At 44.6% G+C, this 26,383-nt stretch overlaps 1 protein-coding gene and 1 pseudogene across 42 annotated transcripts in view; one reads left to right on the top strand and one right to left on the bottom strand.

Annotated features, from left to right (window-relative positions):
• The window catches only part of CAMTA1 (calmodulin binding transcription activator 1), an 850,910-nt gene that overhangs the window by 181,159 nt on the left and 643,368 nt on the right, over window positions 1–26,383 (top strand). The window lies entirely within an intron of this gene.
• On the bottom strand, window positions 5,045–5,169 carry LOC111772618 (U4 spliceosomal RNA; annotated as a pseudogene).

Here is a 26,383-nt window from a genome sequence, read left to right as displayed (position 1 = left end):
CCTGTTCCATATTTATTATGGGCAACAATTTGACTAACGGAGAATTTAGATTAATAACATTCAGGCCGGAGAAGTAATTTCCTTTGAGAAAGCGATTTACATGCACTCTGCCAGAAAGAGCCGTCACCGCTCTCTTGTCGTGTCAGCACAAATAATGAAGTTGAAAATAACATGGAAGGTTAATAGGTCCAACTTATCTCCTTAGAACTGAAAAGGAAGATTTACAGTGTGGAGGCTATTTTGCATATTTCCACTGGGAATTGAAAGGTTTTTTTTTTCCCCAAACAAGATTTACAAGAACCGTGGCTCAAGGTCTCTGCTGTGTTATTGCTCCTAAGTGAGGCAGTAAACCTCTTCATTTGGGTGGGAGCTCTCAGGCTTTAGAAAGAGCCATCGCACTGGCCAGGGCTGTTGGAATGCTGGTGCTGGTGCAGAAAGAGTTTCCTCTGATAGGACAGCCATCTGCTTTAGACTCTGGAAGGTCACATCATTTGTCAACTACTAAAAGAGGTTTAAACATTTCCACCACCTGGATATTTAAAACATTTTAAAAAATTTATTTTGTCATCATTTACTGCCCCTAGAGCTTGCTAGGCTGGCCCTGGGATTGAGGAATATAAGGGATCAGCTGAATTGGAGCAAAGGAGAATGCAGGAGTAGAGTGGCAATATGACTTTTGGATTCCAGGCAAGAAGTGAATGGAAAAGACCCTTTGAGCTCTTTGTCAGCTTCTGAAAGAGCTTTCCTAGGAGGCTTACCCATCCACTTCTGCTAACATCTCATTGGCCAAATCTATCTGCAAAGGGGGCTGGAATGGGCATCTTTTACTCAGTACTTTCCTGCCCAGGATAAAATCGGGGTGTGTTGTTGAGGTAGAAAAGGAGAATAGATATTGGTAGGCCACCAGCATCTTTAGCACAAATGCTTAATGCGTTTATTTTTAATCTTTCTTGTTTTCTGTTAAATGCATTCGAACTATAAAATTCTCTTTGAATACTGCTTAAGCTGTGTTCCACAATTCTTTTCCCTCAATGTTATGTTATGAAAAATTTCAAACATAAAGAAAAGTTGAAAGAGTTGTAGTTAACATCCTTATCTCCATCACTTTAACACTTTGCTCTATTTGCTTGATCACATATCCATTCATGTATGTATTTGTCAATCTTAGTTTGTGATATATTTCATAGTCAATTGCAGATAACAGTACATGTTGCCCCTAAATATTTCAGAATGCATATTGTGAACTGTTTATTTACTTTTTAAGGTAAGATTTATATATAGTGAAGTGCACAATCTTAAATGTGCCATTTGACAAGTTTTGACAAATGCGTACATCTACATAATCCAAACTCCTATGAAGACATAGACATTTCCATCACCCCAAAAGGTTCACTTTTGCCTCTTCCCAGTCAATACATCCCCTCCATAGCCAATCACTGTTCTGATTTTTTTCACTATAGATTATTTTTACCTGTTCTAGAACTTCATATAAATGAATTCATATAATATGGACTCTTTTGGGTAAGGCTTCCTTCCCTCAGCATGTTTTTGAGATACATCTATGTTGTTGCAGGTATCAGTAGTTTTTTCCATTTTATTGATGAGTAATATTCTATTGTATGAATGTACTAGAGTTTGTTTATCCATTCATTAATGGACATCTGGTGTTTCCAGTTTTTGGCTATTATGAATAAAACTGCTGTGAATATTTTGTACAAGTCTATTTTGGGGATGTGTGTTTTTATATCTCTGGACTAAATGCCTAGGAGAGAATTGTTGGGTGCTATTTTTTTCTTCAAAAAAAACCTGGCAGACTTTTTTCCTAAAGTGATCATACCATTTCACGTTTCCACCAACAACATATGACGGTTCCAGTTACTCCACATACTTGCCAACATTTAATGTTGTCAGTCTTTTTAATTTTAGCCATTCTAGTGGGTGTATAGTGGATCTCATTGTGGTTTCAATTTACATTTCCCTGATGACTAACAATATTTTTCATGTGCTTACTGACCATTCATATATCTTCCTTTATGAAAGGTCTGTTCCAATCTTTTGCCCATTAAAAAATTAGGATTTTCTTTTTATTATTGTCATGTGGAAGTACTTTATATAGTCTGGATGTAAGTCTTTTGTCAGCTACGTGTTTTGAAAATATTTTCTCCTAAGGTGTCGCCTGCTTATTTGTTTTTATAATCGTGTCTTTTCAGGAGCAGAAGTATTAAATTTTACTGAAGTTTAATTTGTCACTTTTTTCCTTTTATAGTATCGCTTTCTTCATCCTCTCTAAGAAATCTTTGTTTACCACTTCTTTGTGAAGATATTCTCCTATGTTTTCTTCTCGAAGCTTTATAGAGTTAGCTTTTACATGTAGGTTTATTATCCATCTTAACTTAATTTTCGTGTATGGTGTAAGGTAGGCGACAACATTTATTATTTTGATATTGATGTCCAGTTGTGTCAGCACTATTTGTTGAAGACTTTTCTTTCCCCATTGGATTGCTTTCCACCTCTGTCTAAATTAAGTGACTGTTAAGAGTGAGTTTATTCTGGGGCTCTCTTCTGTTCAACTAATCTATTTGTCTCTCCTTATGTCAGTACTTCACTACCGTGATTGCTGTAGCTTTGTAGTAAATCTTGGAGTCAGTCCTCCAACTTTGTTCTTTTTCAAAATAGCTTTGGCTATTCTCTTCCTTTTCATTTGCATATACATTTTAGAATCAGCTTGTCAATGTCTATGGAAAAATCCTGCAGGTATTTTCAATGGGATAGTGCTGAAGATACAGATCAATTTAGAGACAATTGCCATCTTTTAAATACTTAGTCTTCCAATCCACAAACATGGTGTATCTCTCCATTTCTTTAGGTCTTTTTAAATTTCCCTCAGCAATGTTTTTTTTCTTTTTCTGCTTTTTCTCCCCAAATCCCCGAGTACATAGCTGTATATTTTAGTTGTGGGTCCTTCCAGTTGTGGTATCTGGGACGCTGCCTCAACATGGCCTAATGAGCGTGCTGTGTCCACACCTGGGATCCTAACCAGTGAAACCCTGGACTGCCAAAGCGGGGCGCACAAACTTAACCACTTGGCCACGGGGCTGGCCCCTCCCTCAGCAATGTTTTATAGTTTTCAGTGTAGAGGTTTTGCACATCATTTGTTAAATTTATTTCTAGGCATTTTATGTTTTTTGGACACTGTTATTAACATCTTCAATTAAGATAATGTATTTGTCTGTTTCTTTCTTTATTTCTATCAATTTTTGCTTCTTGTCTTTTAAGCCCTGTTATTGGGCACATTCACATTTATGGCTGTAATGTCTCACTGATTAATTACTCTATTTGTCATTATGGGATGTCTCTATTTCTGGTAACCCTCTTTGTCTTGAAGTCTACTTTATTTAGCCACTCCAGCCTTCTTATGCTTATGGTTTGCATAATAAATCTTTTTCCATCTATTACTTTCTTTGTCTTCATATTTAAACTATGTTTCTTGTAGACAGCATATGGTTGGGTTTTGTTTTTTCATCCATTCTGACAATCTCTGCTTTTTAATTGGAGTGTTTAGTCTATTTACATTTAATGTAATTATTGATATGGTTGAATTTAGATCTACCGTGTTGGTATTCGTTTTTTATTTGTCTCATCTGTTTTTTATTGATCTTTTGGTTGACTATTTTAAAAAGAATTTCATTTAAATTTCTCTATTGGCTTTCTTAGCCATGCTGTTTGCATGTTTTGCATTTTTTGGTGGTCACACTAGGAAATATAATACCTATTCTTAACTTTTCACAGTCTACTTGCAGTTAGTATTTGTACCACTTCATGTAAATTGTAAGAATCTTGCAACTATATAGTTTAATGTATCTTCACTCCTTTATGCTATACTTGGTATATATATTATATCTGTATTTGGTATAAGCCCCATAATGCGTTTTACTTTTTTTTTTTTACTTTAAACAGCCACATGTATTTTAGGAAAATAATATCTTTTATAATCACTCACATTTCTGAGGCTCTTCATTCCTTCCTGAAATCGGAGTTCCCATTTGTATCACTTCCCTTCAGCCTGAAGAATTTCATTTAAGTTTTCCATCAGTAAGATTTTCTGGTGGTGAATTTTCCTATATTTTATTTTTCGGAATATGTCTTTATTTGCCTTCATTATTGGTGGATATTTTTGTTGGGTATAGACTTTTTGGTTAACAGTTTTTCCTTTTAGCACATTAAGGATGATGTTCTTCTCTCTTCTGGCCTCTTGTTTTTGATAAGAAGCTATTCAGCATTTATTTATGTATCTATCTCTTTTATGTAATGTGTTGTTTATCTCCAGCTGCCTTCAGGATTTTCTCTTTGTCTTTGGTGTTATTCACTTTGACCATGATTTGGTATTTTTTGCTTTTTTTTTTTAAATTTTATTTGGGGTTTGCTGAGCTTCTTAAATCTGAAAATCTATGTCTTTCAACACATTTGGAAAAATTTTGTCCATTATTTCTTCAAATATTTTTTCGGCCCTATTCTCATCCTTTCTTCTGAGACTCCAGTTGTACATGTATTTGATATTTGTATATTTGATCTTGCATTATTTTTTCACAAATCACTGAGGCTTGTACACTTCTTAAAAACAATTTCAGATAGGTCAGGATTTATCAACCCCAGTACTATTGACATTTTGGACCAGATCATTTTCTCTGTGTGGGAAGGGTTTCCTGTGCATTGTATGGTGGTCAGCAGCATCCCTGGCCTCTACCACTAGATGCCAGTAGCATAGCCCCCCAGTTGTGGCAACCAAAAATATCTTTAGACATTTCCAAATGTCCTTTGGGGGACAAAATCACCTCCAGTTGAGAATCACTGAGATAAATCAACAGAAATTATCCAGTCTTCAAGTTCACTAACTCTTTCTTCTGTTATCTTCAATCCAGTGAATATATTTCAGATATTTTAGTTTTTAGTTATAAAATATTCATTTGTTTTTTTTCTTGTAGTTTCTACCTCTCTCCTGAGATGACCTATCTATTCATTCATTACAAACATGTTTTCCTTTACTCACTTGAATGTAGTTATAGTAGTTCCTTTAAAATCTTTATCTTCTAATTTCAACATTGTTTTAATTAGCAATCATCATGCCTTGGATAAACTTCATTGGCTACGATACTGCCACTATGCAAAGCTCAACATTGTTTTAAAATGTAGGTCATTATTATTCAGCTATGGTGAGACCAACAGATCAAGAGACAATTGCCATTGAAACTATAGTTTGTCACTCACAGTTCCCAAAAGGAGAAGGCACAGCATGTCATGGTGGGCTACATGGGGAAGCACCATGGCTTGTCAAGAGGCAGAGGGAATAAGGGGAAAATGTGGGCATGAGACTTTATTGTGATTTTTTGTGGGAAGGGCAAGGCAAGGCAGGGTAAGCAGGGATAGGATTGGCTAGTTTGAATAATTTCAGCAGGCTCTGGGGTGTAGGGGCTGTTCCTATGTGTCTGGTACTTGGCCCTGGGGTAATTAGGGCAAGACAATAGTGATCTGTGTGCGAAAGCCCTGTGAGAGCCCAATAAAAGAGATAATTGGGGTAATGGGCTTCAGATCGGTTGGTTTGCATATGAAAGTTGCACTCCTGGGCAAGTTGTTTGCTATCTCTAGGAATTAAGTAACCCTGGAAGGGGCAGTTCCTTCCAGTGTCAGCAAGGCCCCAAGATGTCAAAGGATCAGAATAAAAAGACATTTTTAATACAAACATTTGTGTCATCTCAGAGTAAGTCTCCATTGATTGCTTCTTCTCTTGAGTATGGGTCATATTTTCCTGTTTGTATATTTTGTAATTTGAAATTGTATTCTGAACCTTGTGAATATATGTTGCAGGGACTTGGGACTCTGTTATGTTGTTCTGAATAATACTGAGTTTTTGTTTTAGCAGACACTTAACTTTGCCAAATTCAAGCTCTAAACTGTCTTTCTTGAGCTGGGCAGCCACAGAAATCTCTGTTCAGGTCTTAGAGCCTCAGCTGGGCTGCTCAGAGTCTGCTCTGTGTGTATGTAATTCAGGGATCAGCCAGGGATTTGGACAGTTTATGCACAGAATTTAGATCTCTTGCTCTGCGGCTCTCTCCTTTTTGGGATTTCCTCCTTCATTTTCTGTTTGCTGTGGTCACACACACTCTGTCCTCTGATTCTACAAGCAGTAAGATTGAAGGTTTCTATCTGAGTATTAGCTGCTCCATGATACTGACTGGAGTCTGCCTCAGGCAAAAAGCAATAAAAAAATGCTTAGAAACTCACCCAGTGCCGTTACCTTCTTCCAAGTGTCCAAATTTCTCCAGTTTCTGCTTGCTTTTAGTCTCTCTCTGGTGTCTTCAGATTAAAAAAAAGTATTTTAAATGTTGGAAATTAAATATGAGCTACTCCTCCATTATTGGAAGAGGAATTCCTTGTGTCTCATAAATTTTGACATATAGTGATTTTACTAGGTATTCTAAGATTTAAAAATTTCCCTTATGATTTTTCTTTTAACATGGATCAATAGGATTTTTTTTAGCTCCCAGATATATTGGATTTGCAAGCCATCTTTTTGTTAATATTTTTAAATTTTATTGTGTTATAGTCTCAAACATAGTTTGTATGATGTTGATTCTGTGGCATTTACTGAATCTTCCTTTATCGCTTACTGCATGTTTAATTTTTGTGAATGATCTATATGCACTCAAAAAGGATGTGTAGGGGTCAGCCTGGTGGCGCAGCGGTTAAGTGCGCACGTTCCGCTTCGGCGGCCCGGGGTTCATCAGTTTAGATCCTGGGTGCGGACATGGCACCTCTTAGCAAGCCATGCTGTGGTAGGCGTCCCACATATAAAGTAGAGGAAGATGGGCATGGATGTTAGCTCAAGGCCAGTCTTCCTCAGCACAAAGAGGAGGATTGGCAGCAGTTAGCTCAGGGTTAGTCTTCCTCAAAAAAAAAAAAAAAGGATGTGTATTCTCTGTTGGGTGAATTCTCTGTATCTTTATTAGTTCAGCCTTAATAAATCTCTTTATCTTTGTGTTTTGCTTTTTGTGTGTTTGAGCTATCAATTTCCAAGAGGGGTGTGTAGTTTCCAACCAAATCTCTTGATTTATATATTTCTTTTCATAGCTCTGTCAGTTGTTACTCTGCATTTTTTTGAGGCCAAATTCTTAGGTGCATATCTTTTCATGATCATTATATCTTCTTGAGTTTTTTCCTTTCAGAAGCATCTAATGTCCCTCTGTTTCTCTTCTCTATTCTTTGGCACTTCTTGCATCCTTTCACTGTGAGGTTTTTACATCTCTCTTTAATTCTTGGAAATTCTTGGTTGTTAGTTCCTCATTTGTTTCTCCCTCTATTTATGTTTCGCTCCTTCTAGGATTCCTAGAATATGGATGTTGAAAGGTCTACTTCTGTTCTCCCTGTTTTCTTTTATTTATTTATTTAAAAAATATTTTCCATCTCTTTATCCTTTCTTGATGCTTTCTGGGAAAGTTTCCTGTGATCTTCTAGCTCATTAAATTATTCTTTTTGGCTATTTATTGAGTGCTTTATTTTAGGAATGACATATGAGATGTCTGCACCTCTGGCGCCTTCATCCCCTTGTTTGAGTCCAGAGGGAGGCCCAGAGCGCTGTACACTCTTGGCATGCAGCCCCACCTCTCCCATGTGTCACATATCCCCTCGCCACCACTCTCTGCCCCTTATCATCAGTCATCACAAGGAGGCTTGACTGCCAGGACCCCTCCCCAGTGAGACCTGTCCTCATTATTTTGTTGGGAATCCACTCCCATCCTCTTTACGTTCTCCACAGCTCTTATCCCTATTTAGTATACACTGCATTTTATTTCTTTATCTTATTTATTTTCTATCTCTCCTGCCAGAATGTATGGGCCAGGAAGTCAGCACTTTTTGTCTATTTTGTTCTCTATTCCTCAGCATCTAGCTCAAGTGTCTGACATGTAGTGGATGCTCAATAAACATTTGCCAAATGAATCAATGATTTATGCTATATTCCTTATTTATTTCACCGATTGTTATTCTTTTATATGAGCTACCTTTTATTGACATCTTCTTTGTTCCAGAAACAGTGCTAGGGTCTTTGTGTTCATGGAGTTATTTAAACATTTATTTACTCATTCATTTCTATATGTTTTTATTGTGGTAAAACATATATATTATAAAATTTACCATTTTAACCCTTTTTAAGGGAACAGTTCGCTGGCATTAAGTATGTTTACGTTATTTGTCAACCATCACCACCAGCCATTTCCAGACCTTTTTCATTTTCCCGAACCAAAACTCTGTCCCCATTAAATGAAACTTCTATGTGTTTCATGCCCAATGTTTCCAGTTGATGGTTCTTTACAACTGCCTGTTGCTACTTTATATTCCCAGTATCTTCCTTTATCTCTTTGAAGATATTTATTTGCTTGGTTTGAATTCTCTTAATTCTGCTTCGTGGACAGATGTGGGCTGTCTCCTGCCTCTCTCTTAGGGTGGCTGTCCTCCCGACAGATCTTGTTACTTTTTCCTGGGAGCCCAGCTGCCCTGGATGGCAATACTCACCTTGGGGAGAGGAAGTGCCCGACTCACATGTGGGCTTGCCTGGTGAGTTTTGGAGAATGCTCAGGGGCAGGGGTGCCCCTCAGGGTGGAGAAGTTTGGTGTTATAAAATCTGGGATAGCTCATTCCCTGATTTCAGGTGCCCCTCGCCCACCCCCTGGCCAGCCTGACCCTGGCAGGCTCTTCTCTTGGAGCTGCCAGCCTTGGTTGCACTCTCCTCGCCTATGGGGTGGAGAGTTTGGGGGCCACCCTGTTGCCTGTTGCAGTTGTCACAGAGCTCCCACCTTCTCCACAGCTGGCGCTAGGTGAGGGGCTGGTGCTTCTGCTCTTTTGCTGCCACCCTGCAGCTCCAAGCTGGGGAAATGGCCACCTGGGGCAAGATGGAGTAGACGTGGGCCACTGGAAAGCTTCCTTGGAGCCCTGCGCACCATGGAGCAGGCTCCTCTCCCACAAACCCCTGCATGGGACTCAATTACCTTTCTTTCCCCCAAGAACTTCTCACAGTTCCTACTGCTTGTTCAGGGGCATCTCCAGAGCATGGAGAGCCAGCACCCTGGGTCACTTCATGTCTCGTGAGCTACCTCTGTCTGAAGGTGCTTTGTTCTGAAGGTTTCTGGGGCAGGGGAGTTGGCTTCCAGTGGCCACACTTGGGGTGGAAGTTACAGAGGAGGGACAGTGACGACTTGAGGAGCGTGTCTTATGTGTGGGGGGACCCAGAGAGGAAGCAGTGGAATAGTCTGGAAGTCTCCCCAGATCCCATGGAGCAGCCCAGGTCTAAGGGGTCACAATCCTGCTAGGGAGCTGAGGGGTTGGCAGGTACCTGCTGGCCCTTTTCTTGGGGACTCTGCCCTGTGGGGCCTGAGGTTCTGGGTTATGTGGCTTCTTTTGGCTCTGACCACAGGTGTTTGACCCATTTACTACATGTGTTTACTTTCAAATTCGTGTCTCCACTTTCCCATCCTTACCTGTTAACCTCCCCTCATTCCTGCTCCTCCCTTAGCCCAGTGGGCTGCTGAAGAGTCCCAGTCCTCAGCTTGTTTGTCAAGTGGCCAGGCTTGTCTCACAAGGAGACCGTGTGGGAAGCCATAGACATGTTTTTATAGAATTCCAGTGTCTTTGGGCAGAAGGGACTTTGGAGGTGACTGGTCTTGTTGATCTCATATTATCTTATATTTGACTCACTAATGACCCATTTAAGGAACCCAGATCCCATGTCCATAGGAAAACCCCACACTTTCTTAGCTGTACACTTAAGTATTTACAGTTATTTGTTGTTAGATTTTTAATTTCTTTATGTTTTAAGGATCTGAATATTGCAGTAATAGTATTGGGAAAAAATTAGATTGGAAGTTCTTCATGATCATGAAAGCCCCTGTCTCCGCAGCATTTCCCACTTCTTCATAATTGCTGACCCCTAACCTCCATGAGAACTGGATTTTGTCTTTTGTTCACTGCTGTCTCCCCCAGCTCCTGGGACAATGCTCCCAATACATATTTGCTGAATGAACAAGTGATGTAGTTAGTAACTCTACGTCTGAATCCCTTCTCTTAGCTCCATCCTGAGCTTGAACATTTTCAAGGCTGGAGAGCTCACCTCTTGGCACAGTGACTTACCTGTCATTTCATAGTAGTACAAATGGTCAGGAAGTTTTTGTGTCTGTTCAGCTTAAATTATTTCCCCTGAATATACATTAGTCCTGCTTCTGTCCTACAGAACCACAGAGAATACGTTGAATCCATCTTGTCCGTGACAGCACCTCTACTACTGAAGACAGCCACCATGGGCTCTCTAGGATGTCTCTAACAAGCAAATGTCCACCGTTCTTTCCATATTCTTCATAGGACTTGATATTGTTATTCTTCTCCATCTTAGTTATCCTCCTCTCAGCGAGCTCTTGTTTTCAGTACTGCTTTGAAGTGTGGTAGTCAAACCAACACCAAACCACAAACGTGGCTGCTGATCAGAGCAGAGAGTAATGGCATTGCCACTTTCTTTTTCTTGACATTATCCTCACATTAACACAGCCAAGTTAACACCTTTTGAGTTGTCTTGAGTCTCTTTTCCAGTGGACTCTCTCCCTGGACCTGGACTCCGACCAGGAGAAGCTTTAAACCTAGGTGCAGGGTCTTGACCCCTCAGCAAGTGGGATATAGAAAGGAGCTGGGCTGGGAGTCAGGAGACCCACCCACATTATGGACTGGTGATGACGATCAAATGAAATAGCCTGGTGTGAAAGTGCTTTGAAAGTCATAAAGATGTCTAAGGCTACGTATTATTGTCAAGTAGCTGGCTTATTCTATCATAAACGCATTGAGGTCTGTTTGAAGTGTGTCTCAGCCCACCAGAATATCAACATCGTTCTCAATGTTGTTCCTGGGATTTCACATGAATACTTTCTATGACTTTATTCAAGCCTTTTATAGAAATGTCCCACATGACAGGGCTGAGGGCAAAGCCTGTGGCATGCTGTTGGAGGCCTCCCTCTGGGTGACTGGGATCTGTAAGTCCATAATTTGCAAGTTCAGTTTTTCAACCAACAATGCATCTCTTGGCCTGTACTACCATCTAGCCTGTATGAGTTCAGCTAATTTACAAATATAGCACGAGGGACTCTGGCAGCTGCCTTGCTGAAATCCAAAGGCGCTAAGATGAACAGAATATGAGTCCTATCAATAAGATAAATGCAACGGTTTGTCATGGCTCACTCCCATGATGCTGGATTGGCTCCTGGTGGTCACAGCTTCTTTCTAAGTGCTCCCAAAACCTGTAATCCCCAGTGTTTCATCACAGAGGACAAAACATACAAGTGGGAGAAACTCCTTGAAGGCACATGGTAAGGACCATGGTAAATTGCTGATGATCTAACTCACAATTTTTCAACCTTGGCACTATTGGCATTTGGGGCTGAATAATTCTTTGCTGAGGGGCTGTCCTGTGCATTGTAGGATATTTAGCAGCATCCCTGGCCTCTACCCACTAGATACCAGTAGCACTCACCTCCAGCTGTGACAATCAAAAATGTCTCCAGACATTGCCATATGCCCCTTGAGGGGAAATTTGCACTGGTTGAGAACCACTAGTCTAATTGAAGGAGAGAGGGGCAGAAATACTTAGAACAGTGCTACCCGCCACCACCACCATCACATTTTCTGAACTTGGCTTCAGAATAATACAGATTTGCTGTCCTAATTGCATTTTGCAAAGGTTAGTATTAAAATGAGTTTGTATGCTTTCAGTTTGCTCTGTCAACATAGTGTAATGTGGTCCAGAAGCATGTCTGGTGACTGAGGGTGAGAGGGTCAGGGGCGAACCAGATTGGGATTAATTCCACACATAACTGGTTAAGTGAGCGGTCCACATAAGAACAACTGGAATTAGACTTGGCTCTTGGAGGAGATGCTAATGAATCCCAGATCTCATGAGTACGTGCCTATGGCAAAGGAGCTTCAGGACTTCATCACTGTAATCTGGGGCAGCAAAACTGAAGCAAGTATCTGAATCATCTGATCAGCTGAATCATCTCCTAAGTTCCTGTGGTTTTCAGAATCACTCATGCAGGTAGGTTGGCAGTCAGGGAAGGACACACAGGAACTTTGTTCAGAAGTTATTGTTTCCATTAGAAAGAGTAATGATTTTCATATACCAGCAGAATAAACCCATGTTATTACAGGTTGAGGATGAGAATAATGAGAAAACTCCCACTTTACAAAAGCATTGGTTTATACCCTGGGAGGCAGTAGCAGTGGTGAGAGGTGAGTCAAAACCTGTCATTGCCTGTCAAATAAGAGATTATTCATCATTATTATTTTTATTTTGAAAATTAACTCCCCGAAGGGGCCAAGCTGTGCTATGCCTCTCGAAGGTATACTTCCACTTTAAAATGTAAGCTGTTTTGAGATGATCTGAGCACAAGAATGCATCTGGTTACAGAAAATGATTTCCCTAGCTTTCTTTGAAATAAAAAATAGCCCAACATGCTTAGGAAATGGGAATTATGGTGGACACTGCATTATTTTCTAGATGGATCACCTTACAAACTAAAATCCCGTTGTCCAGTTAATGGTGAAAAATTGTCTATTTGAAGAGAGAATAATTGCCAAGCAGCAGAGAGGCCAAGTCTATTGTTTTTTTTTCAAAAATGGGGGTTTGGCATCAATTGCATTTAGACTTCTGTATGAGGCAGCTGAGACCTTAGCTGGAGAACTTGGGTGGGGAACCCGAAACTGGCTTGGGAAGGAGAGGCAGCTGCCGGGGACTGGCTTCTGGAATCTGACCTGGGGGCTTGGCCAGTCAGCTGAGCAGAGCTTAGATGGTCCCATCCTACTACTAGAATGTTCTCACAATCCCACAGAGCCTTTAGAAATGTGTGTATTTTGCTTGCTTTTTAAAAAAACTTGTAAGTCTTTTTATTGTGACATTAAGCATGCATACAAAAAAAATGTACCAAACAAAACTGTGCAGATCAGTGGAAGTATGAAAAACATCTATTTCAAGAATATAACATGCCAGCACCTCAGAAGCCCGCTCCCCTAATCACCCCATCCTTAAAGAAAACCAACCACTATCCTGACTTCTAATACTATAATTTAGTTTTGCCTGTTTTTCAATTTTTTGAGTTTGAAAAGTTTTAGACCTACAGAGAAGTTGCAAGAGGAAGGTAATGAGCACCTGTCTACCCTTCAACTAGATGGACTGATTGTAACTATTTTGCCATGTCTACTTTCTCTCACCTGAGAAATTGTTAGATGCCAACCTTGGAGCCAGGCTTTTGGGTCATCAAATTACACTCAGGCCAGTTTTCTAGGCAGGTACTCCATTTGCTAAAACCTGACTGATGCTAAGTGCCCATTTGAAGGCTCCTGGTGAGATGAAGAGGATGGGGCCCCCTTGGAGCCTCCAGGGAGTCCAGGTTCAGTTATCTGGGAGAAATGACCCATCAACCTATTAATGAATTAATTCATTAAATTCTCCCTCCCTCTCTCTCTTCTTCCTTCCTTTTCTCCTTTCTTCTCTCTTTCAACAAGTACTTTCTGAACACAGTAAGCCTCTGTGTCAGGTGCTGGGGTACACTGATGGGCAAGATGGGTCTAGTCTTGGCCTTCACTGATCTTATCTGCTGGGTGTGAAGGAGAAGCCCAATCAATATACAGATAATGATAAAAAGTGGTATACAGACAGTAGGGGATAGGTAGGAAGGGGGCTAACCCAGTCTAGGGGGGCCAAGGTAGCTCCCTGCAGGCAGCAACCTTGAAACAAAGACAGAATTGTGTCTCCTCCAATTCTTATGTTGAAACCCTAACTGCCAGGGTATTTGGAGGTAGGGCCTTTGGGAGGTGATTAGGGTTAGATGAGATCATAAGAGTGGGACCCCATGATGGGATTAGTGCCATTAAAGAAGAGGAAGAGAACAGAGTTTGCTCTCTCTTTGCCATGTGAGGACATAGTAAGAAGGTGGCCATCTGCAAGTCAGGAAGAAAGCCTCACCAGACACTGGACCGTGCTGGACCTTGATCTTGAACTTTCCATTTTCCAGAACTGTGAGGAAATTAATTTCTTTGTTTAAGCCACTTAATCTATGGTATTTTTTTATAGTAGCCAGAGCATCTAAGACTGACAGTATCACGCAGCAAAGAAAAGGGGGAAAAATGTTTCCAGCCAGGGCCACTACGAGTCCTAGGTACTCAGAGTAAGCCCATCTGACACATGGATTAAGCACTCACCTGCACACAGGTATTCACAGAATCCAGGCAAGCAGAACACAGGGTCTGGAGGAAGGAGCATCCTGGGCAGAGCAGCAGCTATCCGAGCTGGCTGAGTAGGAGCTGGTGCGGAAAAGACCAGGGCAGGGAAGTGTGAGGGAGGAAGAACATAGAGATGCCAGGGAGGGATAGAGCGGCCGTGGTGAGGCTGGCCTGAAGCATTTGAAGGGGAAGGGAAGAGGGTGGGGGGACACATTAGTGCTGTGTTCTGGACTTGGCTAGATTTAGAAAAAACTGGGAATTCCTTCTTAGACCTGCGTGCAGCATTTGGGTTTGAAAACTTTCCAGATTTAAATCTAGTCTTGCCTTGGGCAATGGGATGTCTTCTGATTCTCCTGACTGATCTTAAAACCCTGGATGGTAAGATCTGGTGAGCAAAGAGATTTTTAAGATTAGAGTTTTCTTTTTCCCATTAAGGACTAATATTTATCACAGAAAACTCAGAAAGTACAGAAAAGTAGAAAGAAGAAAAAAATAAGTGGTGGTATTTTGTGAGAGTGTGGCATTAGTTCTAGAAATCCTATTGAGTGGAAGGTGGCAGGCTTTATTGCTTTTATTTATTTATTTATTTATTTATTTATTTTTAGGAAGATTAGCCCTGAGTTAACTACCACCAATCCTCTTGTTTTTGCTGAGGAAGACTGGCCCTGAGCTAACGCCCATGCCCATCTTCCTCTACTTTATATGTGGGACGCCTACCACAGCATGGCTTGCCAAGCGGTGCCATGTCCGTACCTGGGATCCGAACCAGCGAACCCTGGCCACTGAATCGGAACGTGCGCACTTAACCGCTGCGCCACCAGGCTGGCCCTGCTTTTATTGTTTTTTTGATGAAAAGGCAAAACCAAACCAAACCCTGTACTCCTTTCAGAATTACCCTGAGGCCCAGGCATAGAAATTAGCTCAGTAATTGTAAGGAAAATGATAGAGCTGAGGAAGAAGCTCACCCATCCCTGAGGCAAGCTTGGGAACACAGTTGAGTGGGGATGAGAAGGTGAGCTGGAAGAGTTGTCCCTCGGGCCGCCACCAGTGCTGGGGACTTGCCGTGACTGAGCTCTGATCACCTGTCACGAGGGACTTCTGCACCTGCTGAGTCTGAGCTCACCTCCACACGGAGCTGTTGAGGGCAGGAGCCTGTCTGCATCAGAGCCACAGGATTTCTCTTTCCTTCGTCTTCCACACTCGCATTCTATGATTTCTCCTTTACCTCCTTATCAAATCAAACATTGGAAACATACAATTTTTACAGTATTTTTTTTTCCTGGTCAGAGGACCTATTTATTTACTTTGGTTTATATCCCGTTTGCTTCCAGGAAGGATTTGTGATAGCTTATAATAAAATTCACTTTTCAACAAGGCTACCAGACAGAAGTAAAAAATAAAAAAAATAATATTCATAACATTATCGTAGTTGGCTTTATGTTTAGCTACCAGTGCCCTGGTAGTTGGGGCCAATAGGGAAAGATGCTGGGGTGCATGATTATTTGTTTGGAAGGAAACAGACCAACTCTGAGAAGAGGGCCACTCTGTCATTAAATCCTCTTCAGGTGTCACCTCCTTCCTGAAGGCCCCTCGGTGGGCTCCCAGCATCCTGCTTTGCCTCTTATAGCACCAACACCAGCCTGCCTGCGGTGCCTCTGCCCTTGTCTACCAACCCTCCTTACTAGGTTATAAGTGAGGGAGGGAGACCAGTGGCTCATTCCATTTGCTGCCCCCACCCCAGGCCTTTGCACGTAATATGTTCTTAATGATTGTTAATGAATTGACCTACAAAACACCTAGAGTTTCTAAGACCTGAAAAACAGCACATCGCACCATTAGTATGTATGGTGCATCCTGAGCACAGACGGACACCGAGAGTGGACAAAAGGGAGGCCTGGGGTGTGCACCCCTTCCTAATCCAGGGGGAGGAAAGGAGAGATTTTAAGGGGAAGATGTGGAGCCCTGCCTCAGTCTGTGTGTTGCTCTCGGAATGCAGGGAGGTGATGGAGGGTTGACCTTGTGGTCAGTGCTGTCCGGGCACTCGGTGGGTAGAATGGATGTGGAAAAGAAGCCATCCTCCTAAGGAACCTTTAATTCCTATCTGACACCTCAGATTTACCCCAATGAGATTCTTCTAGAACCACACAGCGGATACAAGATAAGCGCTGGGTGAGTCATGCAGAGAAACAGTTTGTGCAGAAATGAGAGGAGGCAAAGAGAACTCTGAGCTGGAGGCATCAGCAAAGGGGTGAGTGAGCCCTGAGCACGGCAGGAGTGTCCTGGAGACAGAGCAGATGCAGCGCCTCGCACGGAGCATGTGCTGAACAAAAGTTCTGTGGCTTGTTGGTTTCTTGTTTGAATTGACATGAACAAGACACCAGGGGAGATTCATGGACAGGCCAGGGACGTGCTGTGCTCTGTGTGGGGCAGGAGACCTGCCTGTCTCTGCAGGAAGTTTCTGGGAGATGGGAGGAGCTGGGCCTGGCCAGGCAGGTGAGCCCAGGTGGCTGGGCCTTGAGCAGCCTCTGCAGAGAACCCTGACTGGGGACTGGTGAGCACATCCTAACCCCATTATCTATCCTGAATCAGTAGAACTTTTACAAGTTAATGGTTTCCTCTGGATTGTTTCAATTTCGTAAGGCATTGGGACCTCTTACAACTGGCTCTGAAAGGAACTGGATTGCTAATAAATGCAAACTGTAAAATATTCATTTAAGATGATTATTTCATATTATTAGGTGCAGAAAGAATTAGCTTTCTGCTCACTTATGGTAGAATCCATAACTATCTGAGCTATTTAGTGAATGGAGTCTTTAACCTAATTTATATGCTTTAAGTGACCTTACAATAAATGTTATGGTTTAGTGCTGGAGAAGAAACTAAGAGAAATAAATAGACGCTCAGGCCTCCTGCCAACTTTCCTGGGTGAGGAGCCCTCAGAGGCTCTGGCACCTGTCTGCCCCCACCGTGGGTCAGAAGGGGCTGCTTGGCCACTGACTGTTGGCAAGGGAGCCCAGGGTCACGGCCCCTTTGCTGTGCTTCTGCCTTTGCCCCAGAGGCGGCAGCTCATGGGTGGGAGAGGAGCGAGGAAGCTGGTGGGTTACTTATGGCTGCGTGACCTTAGTTAATGTCATGGTCCTTGCAGAGTCTCAGCCTCCCCATCTATGACATGACTGTGACAATCCTGATTCCTCAGAGCAGTGTGGGGCCTCCACTGCAGAACCTGGTTACAGTCCCTGGGCTGCGGTCCACAGCACAGGTGGGCGCGGCCCTCTGAGTTCTCCCCTGGGCCCCCTGCTCTCAGCACAGCGTCAGGACTGGTGACTCTGAGGGAGTTCGGATCTTGGGGGGCTTTCTGGGCTACTTGGTTTCTGCCCCATCTTTCCGGGCTGGCTTTGCTCTTTTCCTGCATTGTCCTTTTCTTTCTGCCTTTCCTCCCCCAGTTCAGCACTGGCCCTGCTCCCGGCTCTGGGGAGGCGGGGCTTGGCCAGGACTGGCAGAGGGAACATCCCTATTTTCTCTCCTTGTCCTGGCTGCTCAGGAGTCCAGGCAGCTCTGGGGTGGAGCCAGGCCTGCTTCCCCAGGGCCTGCGTTGGGGAGGGAGCGGGGGGATGGGAGCTATGGGGGCTGGACACAGGGCTGGCGCAGGAGGGAGTGTGGAAACTCTGGTGGCCTCTTTGAGGCAGGCTGGTCTGTCTGGAGGGAGAGGCCAGAGCTTGTGTGTATGCTTGTGCATGTGTGCATGTGTGTGTGTGTGTGTGCATGTGTGTGTGAGGGAGAGAGAGAGAATGAGAGAAGCAAGCATGGTGACAAACAGGTCAACTTAAACCTGCCCTTCCCTTTCCCTGGGGCCCATGAGCCCTGCCTCTCTGCCATGGGACCAGCTGGTTGCAGCGGAGTTATCTGGGTGACTTGATAAATATGCGGGTTTGGGGGCCTCAACCCTGGGATCTGGATGCACAGCTCTGTTTGATAGGCCTACAGTTAACAGTGAGCTCAGGGCTGGCAGGGCACATCCCTTCCCTCTCCTGGCCCCGTTTGCTCCTCAGTACAAGGCAGGCTGGCACCCGACAGCAGGCGCTCCTTCAGCTTCAGTGTGGGGCACCGAGAGGCATCTGCTCTGGACCCGAGGGTGGGGATTGGGATGTCTGCCTTTCCGTGTCCACTCCCTCCTGCCCCACTCCCATTAATGCCCTGGAGAATGGGACTCAAGGTCAAGTCAGAGAACAGCTGCTCCCGGAGGCGAGGCATGGGAATGGGCAGTCGAGAAACCTGGGCTCGGAGTCCTCTCAGGGGCTGTTTGGTTCCAGGACCAGGGTCTAACTCGGTGGCGGAAGAAAGCCCCTGTCTATGCTTCAGTGCCCTGTCTGAGGGGCTCGCTGAGTGCCTTCCCCCTCTGCATTTTCCTCTCAATGCCATCTGGGCTGCCCAGGCTGCCAGTCCTGCTCTGCTGCTGGGCCCCTGTGCCATGGTGGCCTCGGGACGTGATGGGCTGCAGCCTTGGAAAGGGGCGAGCTTCGGGCTACAGCTGCTGCACCGGAACACGCAGCTTCAGGAAGCTCAGGGGTGCGCCCATCAGCCACGTCGCACCTGTGCCCTGTGCCACGCAGAGCCCAGTCCCCTAATCCGGGCTGAGCTCCCCAGCTTGTCTCGTGGCTAAGACACAGGCACCGATCAGCTGGTTGGTGCAGAGCTTCTGAGCACCCTCTGAGTGATGCGGCTGCAGGTTTGGGTCTGCTTCTCTCCCAGAGCCCCTGGGTCCAGGCTCTACCTCTGCATCAGGGGGTCTCTTCTCCCCGATGTCCTCACTCTGGGGCTCCAGCCCACTTTCCTCACGGAGCTCCCTCTTGAGGAGCAGGCCTCTGGGCCTCAGTTGCGGATTCGAGAGCACTGTCCCTTGGAGGTGTTTGGAGATGTCCAGGGACTGGGCCAGTGTGGACAGAGAAGAGGCCTGTCCCGTGGCTGAGTTCAAGCGCTGGGTGGGATCTGAGACTTCTGCCTCCTTTGGACTTGTCCCCAGGGCGGATGTCCTCAGGTATAACCATGAACCATGGGCTTGCCAGGCGTTGCCCCTGGGAGGGCTCCCTGGATCTTCAGAAAGCTGAAGCCCAGGGAAGGGGGAGGACTTGACTGAAGATGCTGCAGAGAGTGCGAGAATTAAGGCCCCGTCTGGCTCCCTGACTGTGCTCCTTATTTTGCATCCAGAGCTCAGGCCTCTCAGCTCTCACCCCCACGCTGCCCAGGCTCGGCTGTACTTGGCAACCATGGATGTGGGCTCAGGTGTCACCTCCTCCAGGAGCCTTCTCTGGACACTCCCAGGTTGGGTCAGCTGGAGGGTGCCAGGAGACCTTTTCTGAAAACAGCCTGACTGCTTCCTGATTTTTGTTAGCTCAACTGTTTGGCAAATGGACTTTGGAACCAGAAAGACCCGAGTTCAAATCTCCACTCTACTGCTTGCCAGCTGTGTGGTGTGAGTCGCCATTTTATTATCTGTAAAATGGAAAATATACTTGGCCCAAGAGTCCACAAGATAATGCATGGAAGGCTCATAGAGGAGGACCTGGCTTGGAATAGATGCTCTTTATGTGCTAGCTGTTGTGATTTATTCCCCACTTCCACACCCACCAGCCTTCCTTTTTGCACATTTCCAAGTAGTCAGATTTCTTGCTAACAGCTTCTTATACTCAGCCTCCCAATCACCTTCCCTTCCATTTCAGCAGGACCCTTGTGGGTGGAGCAAGCAGTGGACAGAGTTCTTGTGGCATCTGTGACCTGGTTGGTGGCTGGGCTCGATGCCTTATGGATGTCTGGGCCCAAGTGCAGTGCTGGCAGAGGACGGCTTCTGCTGTCCAGTCCTGATTCTTGGGGCAAAAATTCTAGTCCCAAACATCCCAACAGCTGTCCTTGCAGACACCTCCTGGTGTGGCAGCCCCTGTCGTGTGTGGGAGCTCTCTTTACTAATTTCTGTCTTGGCCCCATCACTTCAGAGAGAAGCTGCTGCGCGCTTTGTGGCTGTTCTTACTAATGTTGTGGTTGAATCGATGATTAGATATTTCAGTTTGGATTCTGTTATTTTGCTATGAAAACTCTTCAGATACCCCCACTGCCCTCAGAATAAGCTTCTGGACCTCTCATGATGGCCTGAAGGCCCCTTCCCATCTTTCTAGCACCATCTCTGGCCCCTTTCCCCATTGCTCTCTATTCTGCAGATACCTCGACCTTCCCTCAATACTGTACACACAAGTTGGTCCCTTCTCATCATTCAGGTCTCAGCTGGAACATCACCTCTTCAAGAGACCACCCCTAAGCTCTCTATTTAAATATGCCCCTCCCAGTTCTCTATCTCATAGTTTATTTCCTTCATGACATTTATTGCAGTTTGTAGCTATTTTATTTTTTCATTCTTTTCCTTTTTGGTCCATTTCCCCACTGGAATGTAAGCTCTGTGAGGTGGGAGGTGCCATCCGTCCTGTCACTCAGAGGCTGGCAGGTGGAGACACTCATTAATATATCCCTACCTACTGTCCCTACCGGTAGTCACATATCCTGCTAATTCTGAGTTTGCAAACAGTCCACTCTCCAAATACCACGTCCCATCTCTCTGGCTCCCTCCTCCAAGTTCCCTGACACCCCTGGGACTACAACCATTGATGCCACGAGCGGCCTCTTCCCAACCTCACCCCTTGTTTCTCACTTCCCTCCCTCCTTGATTAAATGCCACTTATCATGCTCTTTCTGACTCTGGTTCCTTTCTCAGTTCATCGTACTCACTTGGTAAAACCACAGCCCTGGTTAAATCAGCTCTCATCTTGCTTCTCACTTGTACACGTGCAGCTGAGCACGGCTGGAGAGGTCGCTGTCACTGTGCTGCCTCCACAGTCCAGTGATGCTGCCCAGCCGGCTCCCTGTGGTCCCCTGTCCACTCCTCCCACTCTCCAAGGCAACTTTTACGTACTTCTCCCTCTCCTCAAATCCCCAGCACTTCTGCTTTTTGGCTGATGACCTTGCTAAGCAGAGATCATCAACAGAGAACTTCCTCGGGCTCCAAACCTGCTAGCTCCCGCACCTGTGCCCGGGAACAACCTTCTTCGCAGTTTCCAGGAGGCCCTGGCTCTGTCCTCCACTGCTGTTCTTGATCTTGGACTCCTGCCTTCCCAAGCATCTATTTTTCTCTCTTTCCTGGATCTTCCCATCAGCATACAAACATGCTATGATTTCTTCCCTCTTAAAAATATCCCTCTCGATGTGGAAAAATTGGAACCCTTGTGCACTGTTGGTGGGAATGTAAAATGGTGCAGCTGCTGTGGAAAACAGTATGACTGTTCCTCAAAAAATTAAAAATAGAATTACCATATGATCCTGCAATTCCACTTCTGGGTATATACCCAAAAGAACTGAAAGCAGGGTCTCAAAGAGGTTTTTGTACACCAGTGTTCACAGCAACATTATTCACAATAGCCAAAAGGTGGAAACAAGCCAAGTGTCCATCCACGGATGCATGAATAAACAAATGTGGTAGATCCATACAATGGAATATTATTCAGCCTTAAAAAGGAAGGAAATTCTGATACATACTACAACATGGATGAACCTTGAGGACGTGATGCTAAGTGAAATAAGCCAGTCACAAAGACAAATACTGTTTGATTCCACTTCCTTGAGCTACTTAGAGTAGTCAGAATCCTAGAGGCAGAAAGTAGAATGGTGGTTGCTGGGATCTGGAGAGAGGGGAGAATGGGAGTTGCTTAGCGGGGGCAGAGTTCCAGTTGGGGAAGATAAAAAGTTCTGGAGATGGATGGTGGTGATAGTTGCACAGCAATGTGAATGTACTTACTACCACTGACTGTACACTTAAAAAATGGTTAAGACAGTAAATTGTATGTTATGGATATTTTATCACCATAAAAATGTTTTTTAAAGTAATATACAGAAATTTGGAAAGTTTAGAAAGTTGTAAAAGGACGAAATAAAAATCATCTATTAAAAACGACCCCTCTCTTGACCTCACTTCCCTCCAGCTACTGCCCGTTTCTCTCCTCCTTTGTGGTAAGACTCTGGGAAAGAGTTGCCAGTCCCTATAGTGCCAACTGATCTGTTCTCCTGTGAGTGTGCCACACTTTGACTCTCACCCCAGCATGCCACCCACAGTGCGTTCTCCAGGTCACTTGTGACCTGTGTATTGTTGATCCCATGGTCACTTCTTAGTCATCTCCTTATTGCCTGCAGTGCTGGGCCCCTCCTCCTTGCGATGCTTTCTTCTGCTGCCGCCCTGGTTGTCACACGGACTTCCTCAGCTTTCCTCTCACCTCTTGGGGTTCCTTCTCTCTCAGTTTCCTTTGCCAGCTTCTCCTCTTCCCCCCAACTCTAAATCTTATAGTGCTCCTGGATCTGTCCTTGGATTTCCTCTATTTACCACTCACACTCGGGCTCAAGCCTCTAAATACGTCCTCCAACTAGGTGTCTGTGGCCTGAACTTCTCTCGTGAACTCAAGACTAGCCCATCCAACAGCTTCTCTGATGCCTTCACTTGTCAACAGTCCAAAACCCAGCTTTTATTTTATTTCTCCCCAGATCTGATCTCCTGACTCTCCTTCCCATCTCAGTTAGTGTCAACTTCATCCTTCTGGTGTCTCAGGCCAAAAACCTTGGGATCATCTTTGAGTACCCCTTCCTCCGTCTCCACATGTCCAATCCATCAACAAACCCTGTCAGTTGGCTCCACCTTCAAAATGTGTCTTGCATCTCACCACCTTTCAACACGCCCACATGACCAGCATCTGTCACTTTAGTAGTTGTAGCCACCTCCTACCTGCTTTCCATGCTTTTTCCTTTGTCCTTCTTCAGTCTTTTGTCAACCTGGCAACCAGATTGATTCTACCAAGATCAAGGTCACTCTGTGCTCGGAACCTCCAATGAATCCCATATCACCAAGAGGAAGGGGCAAAGTCCTTCTACCGATCTCCAGGCCCGTGGGTCCTCTCAATCCTCCACTTGCCTCTCTTGGCCTCCATTCGTGTTTAGTCCCCCTCCTGCCCTCTGCTCCAGCCGTGCTGGCCTTGAGCTCACTCTTCCTGCATTGGGGTCGCTGAGTGTGGCTATTTTCATTTGCCACCCTTTCTTTTCCATCTTCTGGAAATGCTCTTCCCCTCATCTTGCATTGTTTAGTTGCTTAACACAAGACCCTGTTTCATTATCTGCAAAACGGAGAAAATATGGCCTAAGAGTCCGTGAGATGATGCATGGAAGGCTCATGGGATGGGACCAGACTCGGAATAGGTACTTCCTTCCTCCATGTGAGCCATTATTATTTGTTCCTCCCCCAGTTTCACCTCTCTAGTGAGCCCTTTCCAGGCCACCAGTGACAGTTTTAACACCTCCCTTCAGACACTTCCTATCTCTCCCCATGTTCTGTTTTTCTCCCTTGCACTATCACTATCTTATAAGCCACAGGTGATGCTGGTTTACTCACTTACCCTGTTTATTTTCTTTCTCTCCTTTAGAATGGAAGTTCCATGGGCATAGGGATTAGTGTTTCTCTTCTCATCAGTGTCCCCAGCACCTAGATCACCGGCTTCCACATATCAGGTGCTTGATAAATATTTGAATGAATTTGTTGAACTGCTGAGTGGAAGTCCTTCCTCTCCCCCACCTGGCAGAGTGAGCATCTGAGCAAAGGCACAGAAATGAGATACTACACGGTGTGTTTGCGGACCCCAGCAGGCATTTTGGTGGTTCCTGGAGACCCCAGTTTTGGGGTGAGATTGGAAATGCAGCCTTGAATGAGGTTGTCTTTTTTCAAAATTGTGGTGAAATGTACACAACATAAAATCTACCATTTTAACCATTTTTGAGTGTGCAGTTCAGTGGCATTAAGTACATTCACATTGTTGTGCTCCTATCACACCATCCATCTCTAGAACTTTTTTATTACTCCAAACTGAAACTCTGTCCCCATCAACACTAACTCCCCATTTCCCCTTCCCCAGTTCCTGATAACCACCCTTCTACTTTCTTTCTCTTTGGATTTGACTATCCTAGGATCTCTAGAATTTGACTGTATATACATATATCTGGTATGATTCCACTATATATATATATATATATATATATACGCACACACACTATATACTAAATATAGTATATATTTATATATAGTATATATATTTATAGTATATACTATATAAATATAGAATATAGTATATCAAATACAGTATATAGTGTATATATATGTGTGTATATATATATATATATATATATTTTTTTTTTTTGTCTGGCCTGTTTCACTTAGCATAATGTCCTCAAGGTTCATGTATGAGAATTTCCTTCCTTTTTAAGGCTGAATAGTATTCCATTGTATGGATACATCACCTTTTGTTTATCCATTCATCCCTCCATGGACAATTTGAGTTGTTTCCACCTTTTGGCTATTGTGATTAATGCTGCTCTGAACATTGTTCTGCAAATATCTGTCTGAGTCCCTGCTTTCAGTTCTTTTGGGTCTATACCCAGAAGTGGGATTGCTGGATCATATTGTAATTCTGCTTAATTTTTCGAGGAATAGTCATACTGTTTTCCATAGTGGCTGCACCATTTTACATTCCTACCAGCAATGCACAGGGGTTCCAATTACTTCACATTCTCACCAACACTTATTTCCTGTTGTTTTTTTGTTTGTTTGTTTTGATAATAGCCATCCTAATATGTGGGAAGTGGTATCTCGTTGTTTTCTTGACAGCTAGTGATGTTGAGCATATTTTCATGTGCTGTTGGCCATTTGCATATCTTCTTTGGAGAAATGTCTATTCAAGTCTTTTGCCCATTTTTGGATCGAGTTGTTTTTGTTGTTGTTGAGTTGGATAAGGTTTTGAATGAGCCTGGTTTGCCTGAGAGGCTTAAAGAAGTTGCATTTTATCCTGGGAGACAGAAAGCCTCTGAGCAGAGGAGTGACATCCTCTGATTTGTGTTCTAGAATGCTCACCTAGGTGGTGTTGCGTAGGATGGACTGGGCCGGGGAGAGACTCGAGGCAGACGTGGTGTTAGGTGATGGATGGGGAGGGCCTGGCTGATGGATGGGGACGGCGAAGGGATGGCCACAACTAGGGCTGCCTCTCAGACAGTCACCGGCCTGAGTGTGCCATGGAGGAGAGAGCCAAGAGGAAGGCTTCCTGGGGACCCTGTGCTCTTTCCCACAATGGAACGATTCCGAAGGCATCACAAGGCTGCAAGCAGAATACCTACCCCTCAGGTAAGTCATCAGGATGAAAGGGTTTCCATGCTCCATCTCACTCATTCACAATGGCCCCATAAGGTAGGCCTGGCTGTGCTCACCTCAGTGTGCAAGTGAGCAAGGCTCAGAGCTGTTCTGCTCCCGGCTGCAGGTCACAGAGGTAGTCAGGATGGAACCAGGAGTTGAACTTTGGGGTACCCAGCTCACTGCCTCCCTGGTGTGGATAGGGCCCTTTACAGTCTGTTGGTTCTTCGTATGTTCCTGGCAGTGAGGATGAGGATGCCTTTGCAATTCTCAGCTTCCAGGAGCTGGCAGAATTTTCCTTCATCTCTTGCCTCTACTCTTCCAGGCCCCAAACCACCCCATAACGCTGCCCTCCTCGACTCCTCCTTTTAAAGCCCAAGCCACAAACGGCTGGCTGAAAGCATCCTCCGAAGTTGAAGCCAAGGAGGCCTGGCAGTGCAGCTGCCACGAGAGGCCGTGATCTTGCAATATAGAAACCCAGCGCATTTGCTCGTCCTAAAAATACAGCTCTTAAAATAGACCCGTCCGCGTGGGAGGAGGAGCCTCCCCATCTCGTGGGTTCTCTGGGGCCACTCCACGGAGGGGCCGGCCTGCTGGGGGCAGCATGTGATCAGGGCAGCTGGGCTCCCGGGACGCTCTGGGGGCCAGCGCCCTTGGCCCTGGTGGCGTGGGAAAGACGAGGCCCATGCTTCGCTCCCAGACGCTCATGTTCTGGGGTGACCACGTCCAGCACTGGTTGAAACCGCATCAGAAGGCAGTCCCATTACTTGCTCCATGTCTGCACATATGGAAATCCGAATCGAAGCAGAGCCTTGGGCTAGGCCTTGG

The sequence above is a fragment of the Equus caballus genome, chromosome 2 (assembly GCF_041296265.1).
Source record: "Equus caballus isolate H_3958 breed thoroughbred chromosome 2, TB-T2T, whole genome shotgun sequence".
Lineage (NCBI taxonomy): Eukaryota > Metazoa > Chordata > Mammalia > Perissodactyla > Equidae > Equus > Equus caballus.
The sequence above is the reverse complement of the archived record's forward strand: the minus strand, read 5'-3'. Positions and strand labels throughout refer to the sequence as shown.